The sequence below is a fragment of the Scyliorhinus torazame genome, chromosome 15 (genome assembly GCF_047496885.1).
Source record: "Scyliorhinus torazame isolate Kashiwa2021f chromosome 15, sScyTor2.1, whole genome shotgun sequence".
In the NCBI taxonomy this organism is placed as follows: Eukaryota; Metazoa; Chordata; class Chondrichthyes; order Carcharhiniformes; family Scyliorhinidae; genus Scyliorhinus; species Scyliorhinus torazame.
Window position 1 is genome coordinate 53,947,813 of NC_092721.1, and position 18,280 is coordinate 53,966,092.

Consider the following 18,280-nt stretch of genomic DNA (forward strand, 5'->3'; position numbering starts at 1 on the left):
TCCTACCTATGTCGTTAGTGCCAATGTGGACCACGACTTGGGGCTGCTCCCTCTCCCCCTTAAGGACTTGGAAAACACGATCCGAGACATCACGTACCCTTGCACCTGGGAGGCAACATACCAAACGTGAGTCTCTCACGCTCCCACAAAATCTCCTATCTGTGCCCCTGACTATCGAGTCCCCAATTACTAATGCTCTGCTCCTCTCCCCCCTTCCCTTCTGAGCAACAGGGACAGACTCCGTGCCAGAGGCCCGTACCCCATGGCTTACCCCTGGTAAGTCCCCCCCCCACAAGTATCCAAAGCGGTATACTTGTTTCTCAGGGGAACCGATCCCTGCACTGACTGCTTCTTCCCAGTCCCTCTTACAGTTAACCATCTATCTCCAATCTTAGGTGTAACTAATTCCCTAAAGCTGCTATCTATGACCCCCTCTGCCTCACGAATGATCCGAAGTTCTTCCAACTCCAGCTCCAGTTCCCTAACTCGGTCTTGGAGGAGCTGGAGATGGCAGCACTTCCTGCATGTAAAATCAGCAGGGACACTAACGGCATCCCTCACCTCAAACATCCTGCAGGAGGAACATTGCACTCCCTTCCCTGCCATCCCTCTAACTTTCTACCAAGATCTGGCTAACAACTAAATTAAAATAAAAAAATAAAAAATAATAATAATAATAATACAATATGGTACTTACCTCACACCAATGGGTTTTATTATTAGGTTAGAGGAGGAGGGCGGGTGGGAGACACTACACGTGTAGTGTCTCTGGTTTCCTCTCCACCAGAATTTATTGGTGAGGGACTTCCCAGAAGTCCGCGGGTCGAACTTCCTGTTCCCGCCTTAAACACTAAAATTAAAAATTAAAAAACAGCAAAGAGGGACCGAAAACGAGACGAGGTAAGTGTTTACTTAAATACTCACCCACCAGCTGCCTCTGCGCTCCGCTCCCGCTGAAACTCCAAGATCTGCTCCTGTAAGGTAAGTTACTTTAAATTTCAGTACTCACCCACCAGCAGCCTCTGCACTCCGCTCCCGCTGAAACTCCAACTGATTTCCCCTGCAAGGTAAGTTCTTTTAAACCTAAATACTCACCTTCCGGCAACCCCTGCACTCCACTTCCCAGAAGTCCGCGGGTCGAACTTCCTGTTCCCGCCTTAAACACTAAAATTAAAAATTAAAAAACAGCAAAGAGGGACCGAAAACGAGACCAGGTAAGTGTTTACTTAAATACTCACCCACCAGCTGCCTCTGCGCTCCGCTCCCGCTGAAACTCCAAGATCTGCTCCTGTAAGGTAAGTTACTTTAAATTTCAGTACTCACCCACCAGCAGCCTCTGCACTCCGCTCCCGCTGAAACTCCAACTGATTTCCCCTGCAAGGTAAGTTCTTTTAAACCTAAATACCTACCTTCCGGCAACCCCTGCACTCCACTTCCCAGAAGTCCGCGGGTCGAACTTCCTGTTCCCGCCTTAAACACTAAAATTAAAAATTAAAAAACAGCAAAGAGGGACCGAAAACGAGACCAGGTAAGTGTTTACTTAAATACTCACCCACCAGCTGCCTCTGCGCTCCGCTCCCGCTGAAACTCCAAGATCTGCTCCTGTAAGGTAAGTTACTTTAATGCGGCTGAAGGCCTGGCGGGCCTCTGTCGACAGGGGGAAGTTAGTGGACTGGATTAACGGGCGGGCATTGTCTGCGTACTGGGGAACCCACTGAGCGTAATACGAAAAGAAGCCCAGGCAGCGTTTCAGGGCTTTGGAGCAGTGGGGAAGGGGAAATTCCATAAGGGGGCGCATGCGTTCGGGGTCTGGGCCTATCACTCCATTGCGCACTACGTATCCCAGGATGGCCAGACGGTTGGTGCTAAAAACGCATTTTTCCTCGTTATATGTGAGGTTCAAGGCGTTTGCGGTCTGGAGGAATTTTTGGAGGTTGGCGTCGTGGTCCTGCTGGTCATGGCCGCAGATGGTTACGTTGTCGTGGTATGGGAACGTGGCCTGCAACCCGTGCTGGTCAACCATTCGGTCCATCTCCCGTTGGAAGACCGAGACTCCGTTCGTGACGCCAAATGGGACCCTGAAAAAATGGTAGAGCCGCTCGTCTGCCTCGAAGGCTGTGTACTTGCGGTCACTTAGGTGGATGGGGAGCTGGTGGTATGCGGACGTGAAGTCCACGGTGGAAAAGACCTTGTACTGTGCAATCCGATTGACCGTGTCGGATATGCGGGGGAGAGGGTACGCATCTAGCTGCGTGTACCTATTGATAGTCTGACTATAGTCTACGACCATCCTCTGCTTCTCCCCGGTCTTCACAACTACCACCTGGGCTCTCCAGGGACTATTGCTGGCCTGGATTATGCCTTCCTTCAGCAGCCATTGGACTTCGGAACGGATAAACGTCCGATCTTGGGCGCTGTACCGTCTGCTCCTAGTGGTGACGGGTTTGCAATCCGGGGTGAGGTTCACAAACAAGGAAGAGTGGTGAGGCCGTGGAATGCCCTACCTGCAACAGTAGTGAACTCGCCAACATTGAGGGCATTTAAAAGTTTATTGGATAAGCATATGGATGATAATGGCATAGTGTAGGTTCGATGGCTTTTGTTTCGGTGCAACATCGTGGGCCGAAGGGCCTGTACTGCGCTGTGTCGTTCTATGTTCTATGTTCTGAGGCGGTTCAACCTTGAGGGTTGCAAGGCCGCAGATAGTGAGTGGGGTATGGGGCCGCCGAATTGGAATGTTAGGCTCTGGAGGTTACACTGGAAATCTAACCCCAGTAATGTGGGCGCGCAGAGTTGGGGAAGGACGTAAAGCCTATAGTTCTTAAACTCCCTCCCTTGCACCGTTAGGTTCACGATGAAGAACCCTTTGATCTCTACTGAATGGGATCCCGCAGCCAGGAAATTCTTTTGAGTGCTTGGACGAATGGAGAGAAAACAGCGTCTTACCGTATCCGGGTGAATAAAACTTTCCGTGCTCCCTGAGTCGATCAAGCATGGCGTCTCGTACCCGTTGACCAACACCGTTGTTGTTGTCGTTTGGAGCGTCCGGGGCCGCGATTGGTCCAGGGTCACCGAAGCCAGTCGTGGTAGTAGCATCACGGCGTTTTCTTCAGACCCCGTGGAGCCATCTATGCTGGGGTCGTTGGCTGTCAGCCAAGATGGCAGCGTCCATGGATCGCACGCGGTCGGGGGTGGACAAAATGGCCGCCCCATGAATCGCGCGTGGATGCGTGGTCACAAGATGGCAGCGCCCATCCTCCCCGCGTGGTGTCCGGGACCCGAAATGGTGGCGCCCGCGGGGCGCGTATGGATCGTTGGGGGGGTTGGGGGGTTGAATCTGCTGTCCTTGTTCTTCCCCGGGGATTGCGGCGAGCCCCCGGGACCGGCACACCACCGCGTAATGGCCCTTTTTGCCGCAGCTTTTACAAATAGCTGCGCGGGCCGGGCAGCGCTGCCGGGGGTGTTTCGCCTGCCCGCTAAAATAGCAGTGGGCCCCACCGGGGTGGTCTTATGTTCTAGCCGCACAGGCTAGAACATAAGGGGGGTGCCGGGGAGTCGGTCGCAACGGGCGTCCACGGAGCCCAAGGGGCTGCCGTGCGGTCGGGGCCGTAGGCGCGGGCGTTTTGTGAGGCCACATCGAGGGAGGCCGCAAGGGCCCGTGCCTCTGAGAGTCCTAGCGAGTCTCTTTCTAAAAGTCTTTGACGAATTTGGAAAGAAGTCATACCTGCCACAAATGCGGCTTTGATTAGCAGGTCCATGTGCTCGATCTCGCTCACCGACGGGCAGTTGCAGTTTCGTCCCAAAATTAGCTGTAGAACTCGTTGAGCGATTCTCCGGGAATTTGCCATCTCGTCGCGAGTTGGTGGCGTGCGTAGTCCTGGTTTATGGGCCGAATGTAGACGCCTTTCAGCATGGCGAGCGCCGTCGGGAAATCCTCCGCTTCTTCGATGAGCGTGTAGATCTCTGGGCTCACCCTGGAATGCAGGACCTGCATTTTCTGATCTTCCGTGGTCCGGCCGGGGGCCGTTCGAAGGTAGCCTTCGAAGCATGCTAGCAGGTGTTTAAACACGGCCGTCGAGTTTGCTGCATGGGGGCTGATCCGCAGACACTCCGGGGCGATCTGGAGCTCCATAGTCTTTTAAGCTTGCTGAATAAATTGTAGCGCACAATGACTTACACAAGTCGAGAAGTGATGAAGCCTATCGAGGCTTTATTAAGCAAGACTTGTTCCCCAGCAGCTCAGTTACAGAATGTGGCTGCTGGGAGAACTCAAGCTCTTATACTCTGCCTTCAGAGCGGTGCCAGAAGGCGGCAGATCCAACCAGGACCCGGGACCTGTCAGCCAATAGCCTCTCGGCTTCACAGGTACCATATTACCCCTAATACATACCACCACAAGTGGTACCTCTGCTGGTTATCAAACCCGGCAGAAAACAGTGAGAGATTTGGCTGAAAAGTTGGAGCAGGCCTGTGCTTCTCAGCAGCCACTGTAAACATGCAGGCGGTGGAAGGGCTGATACAAGCTGGAAGGCTCTAGCTGGAATTGATGGCTTTTATTAAGGTGGAATTCCAGCAGCGGAGGAAAGAAATGCGGGAGGATCGCTCAAAGGAGGAGGAGAATACCTCAAGAAGGCAGAACCTGCGAATAGTGGGCCTGCCTGAAGGAGTGGAAGGTGTGAGTGCCACGAGGTACGTATCAAAGATGCTGGCGGGGCTGGTGGCAGAAGAAGTGATAAATAAGGCGCCTGAACTGGACCCAGTGCATCGGTCCCTGAGGCAGAAGCCTAGAGCTGAGGAGCCACCATGGGCGGTGATCGGGAGACTCCACAAATTTGTGGGAAAGAGAAGATTTTGCGATGGGTCAGTGAGAAGTGTACCTGCAACTGGGAGGGAAATAAGGTCCGAATTTATCAAGACATCGGAGCCGAGTTGGTGAAGCGACGGGCAAGCTTCAACAAGACCAAGGGGGCAGATCAGGTTTGGGGTGCTCTACCCGGCGAAGTTATGAGTGATGTTCAGGGGCCGGGAGTATTATTGTGATACCCCAGAAGTGGCCGAAGACTTAATTAAGGAGCATAAACTGGGGGAGAACTGAGCGGACAATGCTTGGGAACCAGGGTGCTAGCACTTTGTAATGGTTGGGAGCATGTTTGAAGTGGGGGTAGGGATTAGGGGATTATTTTGTCTTTTTTTGGAGGGGGCTTTGCTGTTCACTATTAGGATTGTGAGGGGTTCTGGTGTGAAAGGTTTATGTGGGGATGGATGTTCCCGTTCCACCCCCCCCTTTTTTTTCTGGGACTGCCTGTGTTTAACATTTGTCCATTTTGGAGAAGGCTGCCTGGAGTTTAGAAGAAGTCTTTGTTTGGGTAAGGTCAGCAGGGTGCTTTCCTCCTTGAGTTGAGGAGTTGGGGGGGGGGGGGGGGCGGGGGGAGGTCATTTGATTGTGCCTTTGGGCAGGGGCTGCGTGCTAGCAGGTGATGCTGGTAAACGGAAGTGAGGTGGTGGGAGAGAAGGCCGAGAGGAATGGCCGGAGGAGTGAGGCCGAATGGGGGGTGTGGTTGGAGGTTTTTGTGATAAGGTGTGGGCGGTGATTAAGGAGTGTGAAGTTGAATCAGAAAAGGGGGATGTCGGCAGCCATTTTTTGGGAAGCACCGAAGGCAGTGGTCCGGGGGGAAATTATTTTGTATCTGGCTCGTGCAGATGAGGAAAGGAGGGAGGAACATGACTGTCTAGTGAGCGAGATAGTGAAGGTGGACAGGGAATATTCGAGGAGGCCCACCATGGAGGGATTGGCGAGGAGGAAAAAGTTGCAGGGGCAGTTTGTCAGGCTGACAATGGGGAGGGGTAGGACAACAGCGTAGGGCAAGAGCGGTGCAATATGAGTATGGGGAGAAGGCGAGCCGCATGCTGGCGCACCAGCTGCGGAGGCAGGCCACTTCGAGGGATATATTGGAGGTACGGACTGGGGCTAGGAATATGGTGTCGGAGCCAGGGAAGATAAATGAGGTGTTTAGGGAGTACTACCAGGGACTTTACGAGGTGGACTCGGGGGGTGGGGGGGAGGAGGGGGTCATGGGGCGGTTTCTGGATGAGCTGGAATTCCCCCAGGTGGAGGAAGCAAAGAGGCAGGCATTGGAGGAGCCCCTGCGACTGAGGGAGGTGCTGGCTAGTATAGGGGTATGAAGTCAGGGAAGGCCCCTGGGCCAGATGGGTACCGGAGGAATTTTATAAGGAATTTGCGATGGACCTGGCGCCACATCTGTTGGGGGCGTTTAATGAAGCACTGGAGAAGGGGGAGTTGCCGGAGAGAATGACGCAGGCAGTAATTGTTATATTACCTTACGTTATATATATATTACTCTTTGAACCAGCCGTGTTGATGAAATGAACAATAGTCTTCTTGTAAAGATGAACTGATTCATTGAGTAATATAAATAATATTTGTGAGTCCTTTGTATTTAATACTCAACTAATAAAATACAGGAAAGATAACTAACTAATTATACAATGTAATAATGAAATAACTTATAACTTCTCTCTCTCTAGCTATTCTATGTCTTGTCTGTTCACTCTTCTGAAGCACACTCTCTCAGAAAGAGCGGGAAAGTCTTTCTTACACCATCTGATAGTGAGACATCTACCGTTGAATTGACTGTACTAGTTTTACAAACATTGATATACAGAGGTCACTACATCCCCTTTTTTTAACATTTTCTTGCAAATATTAAAAGAAAATTTTACATATGAAATGCAGTGTATACAATGTATAGCAATCACTAGAATCATGAAAAAGTTCACAAATTGGGTCTTCTTCTCCTTGTTGATCTTCTTAACATCAAAAGTGATGAAGCGGTTTTAATGTCTTTGTTAATCATCAAATTTGAATGCATTTGCTGTTCAATTTATTTTGAAATTGTTTGATTCAAGTCAAGATTAGGAAAAATCTTCGCAGTATCTGTGACTTGAAGTAGATCTCTACGATTTCTTCTCAGAATGTTGACATCTGAAATTTTTATCAGATAAGATCGTGGAGAGAATTGCCTCATTATGCAAGCAATGTCAGACCAACCTCCTTCAGGAAGTCTTAATCTAACAGTTAGTGAGTTGGTCACACCGCAGGTGAAAGGTACTGAGGGAGATAGAAAATGGGTGACCAAAAGACAGAGCAAGAGTAGGAAGGCAGTGCAGGTGTCCTCTGCAGTCATCTCCTTGCAAAACAGATATACCGCTTTGGATACTGTTGAGGGAGATGGCTCACCAGGGGAAGGCAGCAGCAGCCAGGTTCATGGCACCGTGGCTGGCTCTGCTGCGCAGATGGGCAGGAAGAAGAATGGCAGGGCTATAGTGATAGGGGACTCAATTGTAAGGGGAATAGATAGGCGGTTCTGCGGACGCAATCGAGACTCCAGGATGGTATGTTGCCTCCCTGGTGCAAGAGTCAAGGATGTCTCGGAGCGGCTGCAGGACATTCTGGGGGGGAAGGGTGAACAGCCAGCTGTCGTGGTGCACATAGGGCACCAACGATATAGGTTTAAAAAAACGGGACGAGGTCCTACAAGCTGAATTTAGGGAGTTGGGAGTTAAACTAAAAAGTAGGACCTCAAAGGTAGTAATCTCATGATTGCTACCAGTGCCACGAGCTAGTCAGAGTAGGAATGTCAGGATAGAGAGGATGAATGCGTGGCTCGAAAGATGGTGCAAGAGGGAGGGATTCAAATTCCTGGGACATTGGAACCGGTTCTGGGGGAGGTGGAACCAGTACAAACCGGACGGTCTGCACCTGGGCAGGACTGGAACCGATGTCCTCAGGGGGGTGTTTGCTAGAGCTGTTGGGGAGAGTTTAAACTAATGTGGCAGGGGGATGGGAGCCGATGCAGGAAGTTGGAAGGTAGTAAAACAGGGACAGAAACAAAAGGCAGTAAGGGGGAAAGTGTAAGGCAGAGAAGCCAGAGTCAAAAATCAAAAAGGGCGACAGTACAAGGTACAGTGACTGAGGGGAGCTCAGTGAATAGGACCAGGAATACGAAAAGGAATAAAATGGGAAGTGAAAACATTAATGGTAAGCGACACGGCAGGTTGTTACATGAAGATTATCATAGAATTTACAGTGCAGAAGGAGGCCATTCGGCCCATCGAGTCTGCACCGGCTCTTGGAAAGAGCACCCTACCCAAGGTCAGCACCTCCACCCTATCCCCATAACCCAGTAACCCCACCCAAAACTAAGGGCAATTTTGGACACCAAGGACAATTTATCATGGCCAATGCACCTAACGTGCACATCTTTGGACTGTGGGAGGAAACCGGAGCACCCAGAGGAAACCCACACACACACGGGGAGGATGTGCAGACTCCGCACAGACAGTGACCCAAGCCGGAATCGAACCTGGGACCCTGGAGCTGTGAAGCAATTGTGCTATCCACAATGCTACCGTGCTGCCCTACAATGCTGCCGAAATAAGATATGGGTTCAACGACAAGGAAAATTAGGAGAAAGGTTCAGAGGAAATATAACTTAGGAGAGGTTACTGATCGAGGTGTTAAGATTCAGAACAGAGGTAAAAAAGCCAACATAAGTGTACTTTACCTGAATGCTCGTAGTATTCGGAATAAGGTAAATGAGTTGATGGCGCAAATCATCGTGAATGACTATGATTTAGTGGCCATTACTGAAACATGGTTAAAGGATGGTCACGACTGGGAGTTAAACATCCGAGGGTATCAAACTATTCGGAAGGACAGAGTGGATGGTAAGGGATGTGGTGTAGCTCTGTTATTTAAGGATGACATCCGGGCAACAGTAAGGGATGACATCGGTGCTATGGAGGATAAGGTTGAATCCATTTGGGTGGAAATCAGGAATAGTAAGGCGAAAAAGTCACTGATAGGAGTAATCTATAGGCCACCAAATAATAACATTGTGGTGGGGCATGCAATAAACAAAGAAATAACTGCTGCATGTAGAAATGGTACAGCAGTTATCATGGGGGATTTTAATCTACATGTCGATTGGTTTAACCAGGTCAGTCAAGGCAGCCTTGAGGAGGAGTTTATAGAATGTATCCGAAATAGTTTCCTAGAACAGTATGTAATGGAACCTACGAGGGATCTGGTCCTGTGTAATGAGACAGGATTGATTCAGGATCTCATAGTTAGGGATCCTCTCAGAAGGAGCGACCACAATATGGTGGAATTTAAAATACAGCACTAGTGTTTTGTGCTTAAACAAAGGAGATTACAATGGGATGAGAGAAGAACTAGCTAAGGTAGACTGGGAGCAAAAACTTTATGGTGAAACAGTTGAGGAACAGTGGAGAACCTTCCAGGCTCCTCATCTCTGTAATACTAAGAACATAAGAACTAGGAGCAGGAGTAGGCCATCTGGCCCCTCGAGCCTGCTCCACCATTCAATGAGATCATGGCTGATCTTTTGTGGACTCAGCTCCACTTTCCGGCCCGAACACAATAACCTTTAATCCCTTTATTCTTCAAAAAACTATCTATCTTTATCTTAAAAACATTTAATGAAGGAGCCTCTACTGCTTCACTGGGCAAGGAATTACATAGATTCACAACCCTTTGGGTGAAGAAGTTCCTCCTAAACTCAGTCCTAAATCTACTTCCCCTTATTTTGAGGCTATGCCCCCTAGTTCTGCTTTCACCCGCCAGTGGAAACAACCTGCCCGCATCTATCCTATCTATTCCCTTCATAACCTTATATGTTTCTATAAGATCCCCCCTCATCCTTCTAACTTCCAACGAGTACAGACCCAGTCTACTCAACCTCTCCTCGTAATCCAACCCCTTCAGCTCTGGGATTAACCTAGTGAATCTCCTCTGCACACCCTCCAGTGCCAGTACGTCCTTTCTCAAGTAAGGAGACCAAAACTGAACATAATACTCCAGGTGTGGCCTCACTAACACCTTATACAATTGCAGCATAACCTCCCTAGTCTTAAACTCCATCCCTCTAGCAATGAAGGACAAAATTCCATTTGCCTTCTTAATCACCTGTTGCACCTGTTAACCAACCTTTTGCGACTCATGCACTAGCACACCCAGGTCTCTCTGCACAGCAGCATGTTTTAATATTTTATCATTGAAATAATAATCCCTTTTGCTGTTATTCCAACCAAAATGGATAACCTCACATTTGTCAACATTGTATCCCATCTGCCAGACCCGAGCCCATTCACTTAGCCTATCCAAATCCCCCTGCAGACTTCCAGTATCCTCTGCACTTTTTGCTTTACCACTTATCTTAGTGTCGTCTGCAAACTTGGACACATTGCCCTTGGTCCCCAACTCCAAATCATCTATGTAAATTGTGAACAGTTGTGGGCCCAACACTGATCCCTGAGGGACACCACCAGCTACTGATTGCCAACCAGAGAAACACCCATTAATCCCCACTCTTTGCTTTCTATTAATTAACCAATCCTCTATCCATGCTACTACTTTCCTCTTAATGCCATGCATCTTTATCTTATGCAGCAACCTTTTGTGTGGCACCTTGTCAAAGGCTTTCTGGAAATCCAGATATACCACATCCATTGGCTCCCCGTTATCTACCGCACTGTTAATGTCCTCAACAAATTCCACTAAATTAGTTAGGCACGACCTGCCCTTTATGAACCCATGCTGCGTCTGCCCAATGGGACAATTTCCATCCAGATGCCTCGTTATTTCTTCCTTGATGATAGATTCCAGCATCTTCCCTACTACCGAAGTTAAGCTCACTGGCCTATAATTACCCGCTTTCTGCCTCCCTCCGTTTTTAAACAGTGGTGTCACGTTTGCTAATTTCCAATTCGCCGGGACCACCCCAGAGTCTATTGAATTTTGGTAAATTATCACTAGTGCATTTGCAATTTCCCTAGCCATCTCTTTTAGCACTCCGGGATGCATTCCATCAGATCCAGGAGACTTGTTTACCTTTAACCCCATTAGCTTGCCCATCACTACGTCCTTGGTGATAACAATCCTTTCAAGGTCCTCACCTGTCATAGCCTCATTTCCACCAGTCACTGGCATGTTATTTGTGTCTTCCACTGTGAAGACCGACCCAAAAAACCTGTTCAGTTCCTCAGCCATTTCCTCATCTCCCATCATTAAATCTCCCTTCTCATCCTCTGAAGGACCAATATTTACCTTAGCCACTCTTTTTTGTTTTATGTATTTGTAGGAACTTTTACTATCTGTTTTTATATTCTGAGCAAGTTTACTCTCATAATTTATCTTACTCGTCTTTATAGCTTTTTTAGTAGCTTTCTGTTGCCCCCTAAAGATTTCCCAGTCCTCTCGTCTCCCACTGATCTTTGCTACTTTGTATGTTTTTTCATTCAATTTGATACTCTCTCTTATTTCCTTAGATATCCACGGTCGATTTTCCCTCTTTTTACCGTTCTTCCTTTTTGTTGGTATAAACCTTTGCTGAGCACTGTGAAAAATCACAGTTACCCGAGGCCAGAATTTAATCCAGGTCCCTGGCGCTGTGAGGTCGCAGTGCTAACTTCTGTATCATCGTGCTGCCCTGCCAGATATTTGAGCAAATAACAAGATGGACCTCAGAACAGATTTTGTTCAAGTCTTCCATCTGTGGGGCGGCATGGTGGCACAGTGGTTAGCACTGCTGCCTCACAGCTCCAAGGTCCTGGATTCAATTCCGGCCTCAGGTGACTGTGTGGAGTTTGCTCTTCTCCCCATGACTGCGTGGGTTTCCTCTGGGTGCTCCAGTTTCCTCCCACAGTCCAAAGATGTGCAGGTTAGGTGGATTGGCCATGCTAAATTGTCCTTAGTGTCCAAAAGGTTTAGGAGGAGTTATTGGGTTACGGGGATAGGGTGGGAGTGAGGGCTTAAGTGGGTCGGTGCAGACTAAATGGCCTGAATGGCCTCCTTCTGCACTGTATGTTCTATGTTCTAATTAGAGAGACCCCCACCAGAGGTACCCCAATTAGAGAGACGCCTGCCTAGAAGCCCCCCATAAGTGAGACTCCTGCCTGGAAGGTAGAGAGCAGAGCAGACTAAGGCAGTGAAAAAAAAATTGCTGCTTTAGAATTCACCTGTGTCGTACACCTACTGGCTCAGGCAGAGAAAGCAGCACCTGTCAATTCCTGGAAAGAGAAAATCAGTTAGCTGGATTTAAACCCTGTTATAACCTGCCTGCTTACCATTGGCTGGGGACTAATGACAATCCCACAATTCAGTGGGAGTATGAGCTTCCCCAATGAGGGGGGCGGAGAAATCATTAGCAGACTCCCTATATAAATAAAGCTGGCCAGTTTGGAACCAGCCAGGAAGGAGTGAGTGATAACGATAGTCCAACGTTACCGGTTTAATACTGCTGAGAGGACCCCAGGAGAATCCCTTGCCGACTTTCTATCCAGGCTACGCAGGATTGCGGAGTACTGTGACTATGATGAGACCTTGTCAGAAATGTTACGCGACCGTTTGGTTTGCGGTATTAACAATGCGGCCACCCAGAGAAATTTGTTAGCTGAGCCAACATTGACTTTTCAACAGGCCATTCAAATAGTACTGTCCCAAGAGAGCGCAGAACGAGGAGTGCAGGAGCTACAGGGAATGGAGGTGCATACTTTGAGGTGCAACTCCTTCCGTCCGAAAACGTTCCCCCCGCACTCCTGCGGTACCTTGCACGAGGCGACGTCCGGATCAACGCCAGTGGCCGTCGGACATTCCTCCCCGAAGGAAGCCTTCTCCAGAGCCAATGGATGAGGAGCCATGTCTGTGTCAGACTTGCAGGCGCCGACCCAGTCGCGGACACCGGTCCTGGGGGCGTCAGAGGCACCGTCGTTCCGACCGAAACTGGGACCAGCCCAGGGGCTGTACCTTCCATGTGGATGAACCTGCGGCGACTACTCCTGAGGACGTGGAGACGGAGGATGACTGCCTGCAGCTGCAATGTGTGGCAGCTCCCCGTGTGGCCCCCATTAAGGTGACCGTATGGGTCAATGGTCACCCGCTTGAGATGGAGTTGGACACTGGTGCAGCAGTCTCCGTGATCGCCCAGAGGACATTCGACCACATCAAGCAGGGAAGACAGACCCTTACATTAACCGACACACAGACCAGGTTGGCCACCTACACAGGGGAGCCATTGGACATTGCAGGAACTACGATGACCCCTGTTGGTTATGGATGCCAGGAGGGAGACGTCCGGGGGCGGCTATGCAGAGCTAGGTCGCATATTCGGTAGCTCCCGCTTGGAACGGACTTTTGGGCTCTTTTACAGGGCCCCCACGGCATTTGTTTGACATTTCCCGGTGTGCGAAGAAGACTGCAACATTCCCCTGACTGTGTCCCCCAGGAATGGGATGTCTTTTGGTTACCAGACCCAGCAGAAACAGTAAAAGATTTGGCTGCAACTGCAGGATAAACAGGGCCTCTTCCAGCATGCAGGCGGGGGAACAAAGAACAAAGAAATGTACAGCACCGGAACAGGCCCTTCGGCCCTCCAAGCCCGTGCCGACCATGCTGCCCGACTAAACTACAATCTTCTACACTTCCTGGGTCCGTATCCCTCTATTCCCATCCTATTCATGTATTTGTCAAGATGCCCCTTAAATGTCACTATCGTCCCTGCTTCCACCACCTCCTCTGGTAGCGAGTTCCAGGCACCCACTATCCTCTGTGTAAAAAAAACTTGCCTCGTACATCTACTCTAAACCTTGCCCCTCTCACCTTAAACCTATGCCCCCTACTAATTGACCCCTCTACCCTGGGGAAAAGCCTCTGACTATCCACTCTGTCTATGCCCCTCATAATTTTGTAGACCTCTTTCAGGTCGCCCCTCAACCTCCGTCGTTCCAGTGAGAACAAACCGAGTTTATTCAACCGCTCCTCATAGCTAATGCCCTCCATACCAGGCAACATTCTGGTAAATCTCTTCTGCACCCTCTCTAAAGCCTCCACATCCTTCTGGTAGTGTGGCAACCAGAATTGAACACTATACTCCAAGTGTGGCCTAACTAAGGTTCTATACAGCTGCAACATGAAGGGCAAGCTTAAAGCTGCAAGCTGACCTGAGGGCCTTTATCAAAGGTGAACTCTAGCAGCAGAGGGAACAACTGTGAAAAGATCTACCAAGGCCACTGAAGAAGCGGGGACGAGGCTTCCGGTGGCGGCCATGGAGGAGTAGGTCGCGCATTCGGCAGCTCCCGTCTGGAACGGACTCTTAGACCTTTTTCAGGAGTTTCCACAGACATTTTGGGGCGGATTGGTGAAGCGAACACTGCCAAAAGGATTCCCTCTCGAGACTTCCGGTTGCGGCCATGCGGAGCTAAGTCACACATTCGGCGGCTCCCACAAAAACTGACTTTTGGGCTCTTTTCAGGGCCCCCAAGGGCACTTTTTCGACGTTGCCCGGTGTGGGAAGGAGTTAATAATAGCTCTCTGTCAGTATATGGCTTTAACTAGGAGCGGGGCGACAGAAAAGGTGGTGGTGGACCAGAAGAAGGGAGGGAAGAAGGACAAAATGGCGGCAGGCGGAGACCAGGCAGCGTGGAAGCAGTGGGCAGAGGAGCAACACGAGGGTATCCAGCGCTGCCTCAGAGAGATTAAAACGGACCTGCTAAAGCCGATGAAGGCTTCTATTGATAAGCTGCTGGAGGCACAGACGGCCCAGGGGGTGGCGATCCGAGAGGCTCGACAAAAGATCTCCGACAATGAGGACAAGATCTTAGGCCTGGTGGTAAAGGTGGAGGCGCACGAGACGCTCCACAAGAAATGGCAGGAGCGGTTCAAGGAGATGGAGAATCGGTCGAGGAGGAAGAATCTGCGGATTCTGGGCCTCCCAGAGGGGCTGGAGGGGCCGGACGTGGGGGCCTATGTGGTCACCATGTTGAACTCGCTGATGGGAGCGGGGTCCTTTCAGGGGCCCCTGGAGCTGGAAGGGGCCCATAGAGTGTTGGCGAGGAGGCCCAAGGCTAACGAGCCTCCGCGGGCGGTGCTGGTGCGGTTCCATCGGTTCGTCGATCGGGAGTGTGTGCTCAGGTGTGCCAAGAAGGAGAGCAGCAGCAGGTGGGAGAACGCGGAGGTTCGTATATATCAGGACTGGAGTGCGGAGGTGGCGAAGAAGAGGGCCGGGAACAATCGAGCAAAGGCGGTGCTGCACAGGAAGGGGGTGAAGTTTGGCATGTTGCAGCCGGCGCGACTGTGGGTTACCTACAAGGACTGGCACCATTATTTTGAGTCTCCGGAGGAGGCGTGGGCCTTTGTTCAGGCCGAGAAGCTGGACACAGACTGAGGTTCGGGATGGGCGATTGGGGACTGCAGTGGATACGTTATGCCTATTTTTGGTTCGGGGGGGGTCTTTCTCTTTCGGGTTGGGGAGGGTGGATGGGGCGGGTTGGGCACTGTTTAGGTTGGTGGCAGGGCCTGGTAGGTGGAGAGCGCGGGCTTTTTTCCCGCGCCGAAGGCTGGCGAGGATTGTTTCCCGCGCTTAGAACGGAGGGGGGAGGGGGGGAGCCTGTGAATGGGGAGTGGGAGAGGAGGGTGTGCCACACAATGGGAGGCGTCGAAGGGGAGACGGGAGTGGCCGGGGTCAGCAGGAGTCAGCTGACTTGCGGAAGTGCAATGGGGGGAGTAAACCAGCTAGGATGGGTCCTAGCCGGGGGAGGGTGGGTGGGGGGGTATCGAGTTGCTGCTGCTAAGGTCAAGGAGGAGCTGGAGCGAGTGGGGGGGGGGGTTTGAGACGAGGGTATGCCGCTGTGGGGAACAGGCCGGGTGTGGGGTGTGGGCACGTGGCTGGCCGAGGAGGGGTCATGGCTAGTCGGCGGGGGAGGGGGGTGGGTAGCCCCCTGATCCGGCTGATAACCTGGAATGTAAGGGGACTGAATGGGCCGGTTAAGCGGGCCCGCGTGTTCGCGCACCTGAAGGGGCTCAAGGCGGATGTGGTTATGCTCCAGGAGACACACCTGAAGGTGGTAGACCAGGTAAGACTGAGGAAAGGGTGGGTAGGTCAGGTGTTTCACTCGGGGCTAGATGCCAAAAATCGAGGGGTGGCGATCTTGGTGGGAAAGAAGGTGTCATTCGAGGCGTCGATCATTGTGTGGCAGACAATGGCGATAGGTACATAATGGTAAGTGGTAAGTTGCAGGGAGACAGGGTGGTACTGGTCAATGTGCATGCTCCGAACTGGGACGATGCGGGTTTTATGCGGCGTATGTTGGGTCGGATCCCAGACTTGGAAGTGGGGGGCCTGATAATGGGGGGAGACTTTAACACGGTGTTGGATCCGGCACTGGATCGCTCCAGGTCGAGGGCGGGTAGGAAGCCGGCGGCGGCTAGAGTGTTGAGGGGATTTATGGACCAAATGGGAGGGGTGGACCCTTGGAGATTTGCAAGGCCAGGGGCTAGGGAATTTTTTTCCCCGCCCCCCCCCCCCAAGGTTGCTGCTGCTGCTGACCGACCTTCCTCTAACACTCCGCGAGATAGTCGAGGAACGGTTGCCACCGCCTGTAGAACCCCTGCGCAGACCCTCTCACGGCGAACTTAATCCTGTCAAACTTTATTCAGGTCTCCAGGCTGGGGGGCTTCGCCTCCTTCCACATTAGCAAGATCCTTCGCCGGGCTACTAGGGACGCAAAGGCCAGAATGCCGGCCTCTTTCGCCTCCTGCACTCCCGGTTCGTCCACTACTCCAAATATTGCTAGCCCCCAGCTTGGCTTGACCCGGACTTTCACCACCTGAGGTATTGCTCCCGCCACTCCTCTCCAGAACCCCTCCAGTGCCCGGCATGACCAAAACATATGGACATGGTTCGCCGGGCTCCCTGAGCACCTTCCACATCTGTCCTCTACCCCAAAGAACCTACTCAACCTCGCCCCCGTCAAGTGCTCTCTGTGAACCACCTTAAATTGTATCAGGCTGAGCCTGGCACACGAGGAGGAGGAATTAACCCTACCTAGGGCATCAGCCCACAGACCTTCCTCGATCTCCTCCCCCAGCTCCTCCTCCCATTTACCCTTCAACTCTTCTACCAGCGCTTCCCCCTCTTCTTTCAACTCCTGATGTATTTCCGACACCTTGCCCTCTCCGACCCATACACCCGAGATCACCCTATCTTGAACTTCTTGTGATGGGAGCAACGGGAATTCCCTCACCTGTCGCCTCACAAAAGCCCTCACCTGCATATATCTAAAGGCATTTCCCGGGGGTAACTCGAACTTCTCCAGTGCCCCTAGGCTCGCAAACGTCCCGTCGATGAACAGGTCCCCCATTCTTCCAATCCCCGCCCGATGCCAGCTCTGGAACCCCCCGTCCATCTTCCCCGGGACAAACCGGTGGTTACCCCTGATCGGGGACCACACCGATGCTCCCATTGCACCCCAGTGCCGTCTCCACTGGCCCCAGATCCTTAGCGATGCCGCCACCACCAGGCTCGTGGTATACTTTGTCGGCGAGAGCGGCAGCGGTGCCGTCAGCAACGCCCCCAGGCTCGTTCCTTTACAGGACGCCATCTCCATCCTCTTCCATGCCGCCCCCTCTCCCTCCAAAACCCACTTGCGGATCATCGCCACATTTGCTGCCCAGTAGTAGCTCCCCAGGTTTGGCAGTGCCAACCCTCCTCGGTCCCTACTGCGTTCCAGGAACCCTCTCCTTACTCTCGGGGTCTTATTCGCCCACACAAACCCCATAATACTCCTGCCTACTCTCTTAAAAAAGGCCTTAGTGATCACGATGGGAAGGCACTGAAACACAAACAGAAACCTCGGAAGGACCACCATTTTGACCGACTGCACTCTACCCGCCAGCGAGAGTGGTAACATGTCCCATCTTTTGAAATCCTCCTCCATTTGCTCCACCAACCTCGTCAGATTCAGTTTATGTAGGGTCCCCCAACTCCTGGCTATCTGGATCCCCAGATACCGAAAGCTCCCCTCCGCCCTCCTCAGCAGTAGGTCCCCTAACCCTCTTTCTTGGTCCCCCGCCTGTAATCCAAAGAGCTCACTTTTCCCTACATTGAGCTTATAGCCCGAAAACTCCCTAAGAGTCTGCATGACCTCCACCATCCCCTCCATTGGATCCGCCACGTACAGCAACAGGTCATCCGCATATAGCGACACTCTGTGCTCTTCTCCCCCTCGGACCACCCCCCTCCATTTATTAGACTCCCTCAATGACATGGCCAATGGTTCGATCGCCAATGCGAACAACAGGGGGGACAGGGGGCACCCCTGCCTCGTCCCTCGATACAGTCGAAAGTACTCCGACCTCCGCCAGTTCGTCACTACACTCGCCATCGGGGCTCTGTAAAGGAGC

At 51.5% G+C, this 18,280-nt stretch overlaps 1 long non-coding RNA gene across 1 annotated transcript in view; it reads left to right on the plus strand.

Annotated features, from left to right (window-relative positions):
- The first annotated feature begins 1,432 nt into the window (after nt 1–1,432).
- LOC140391388 (uncharacterized) overlaps nt 1,433–18,280 on the plus strand; it is a 36,288-nt gene continuing 19,440 nt past the window's right edge. The window contains exon 1 of the long non-coding RNA XR_011935037.1: nt 1,433–1,528. This is a non-coding gene — a long non-coding RNA (uncharacterized lncRNA). The remainder of the gene's footprint in view (nt 1,529–18,280) is intronic.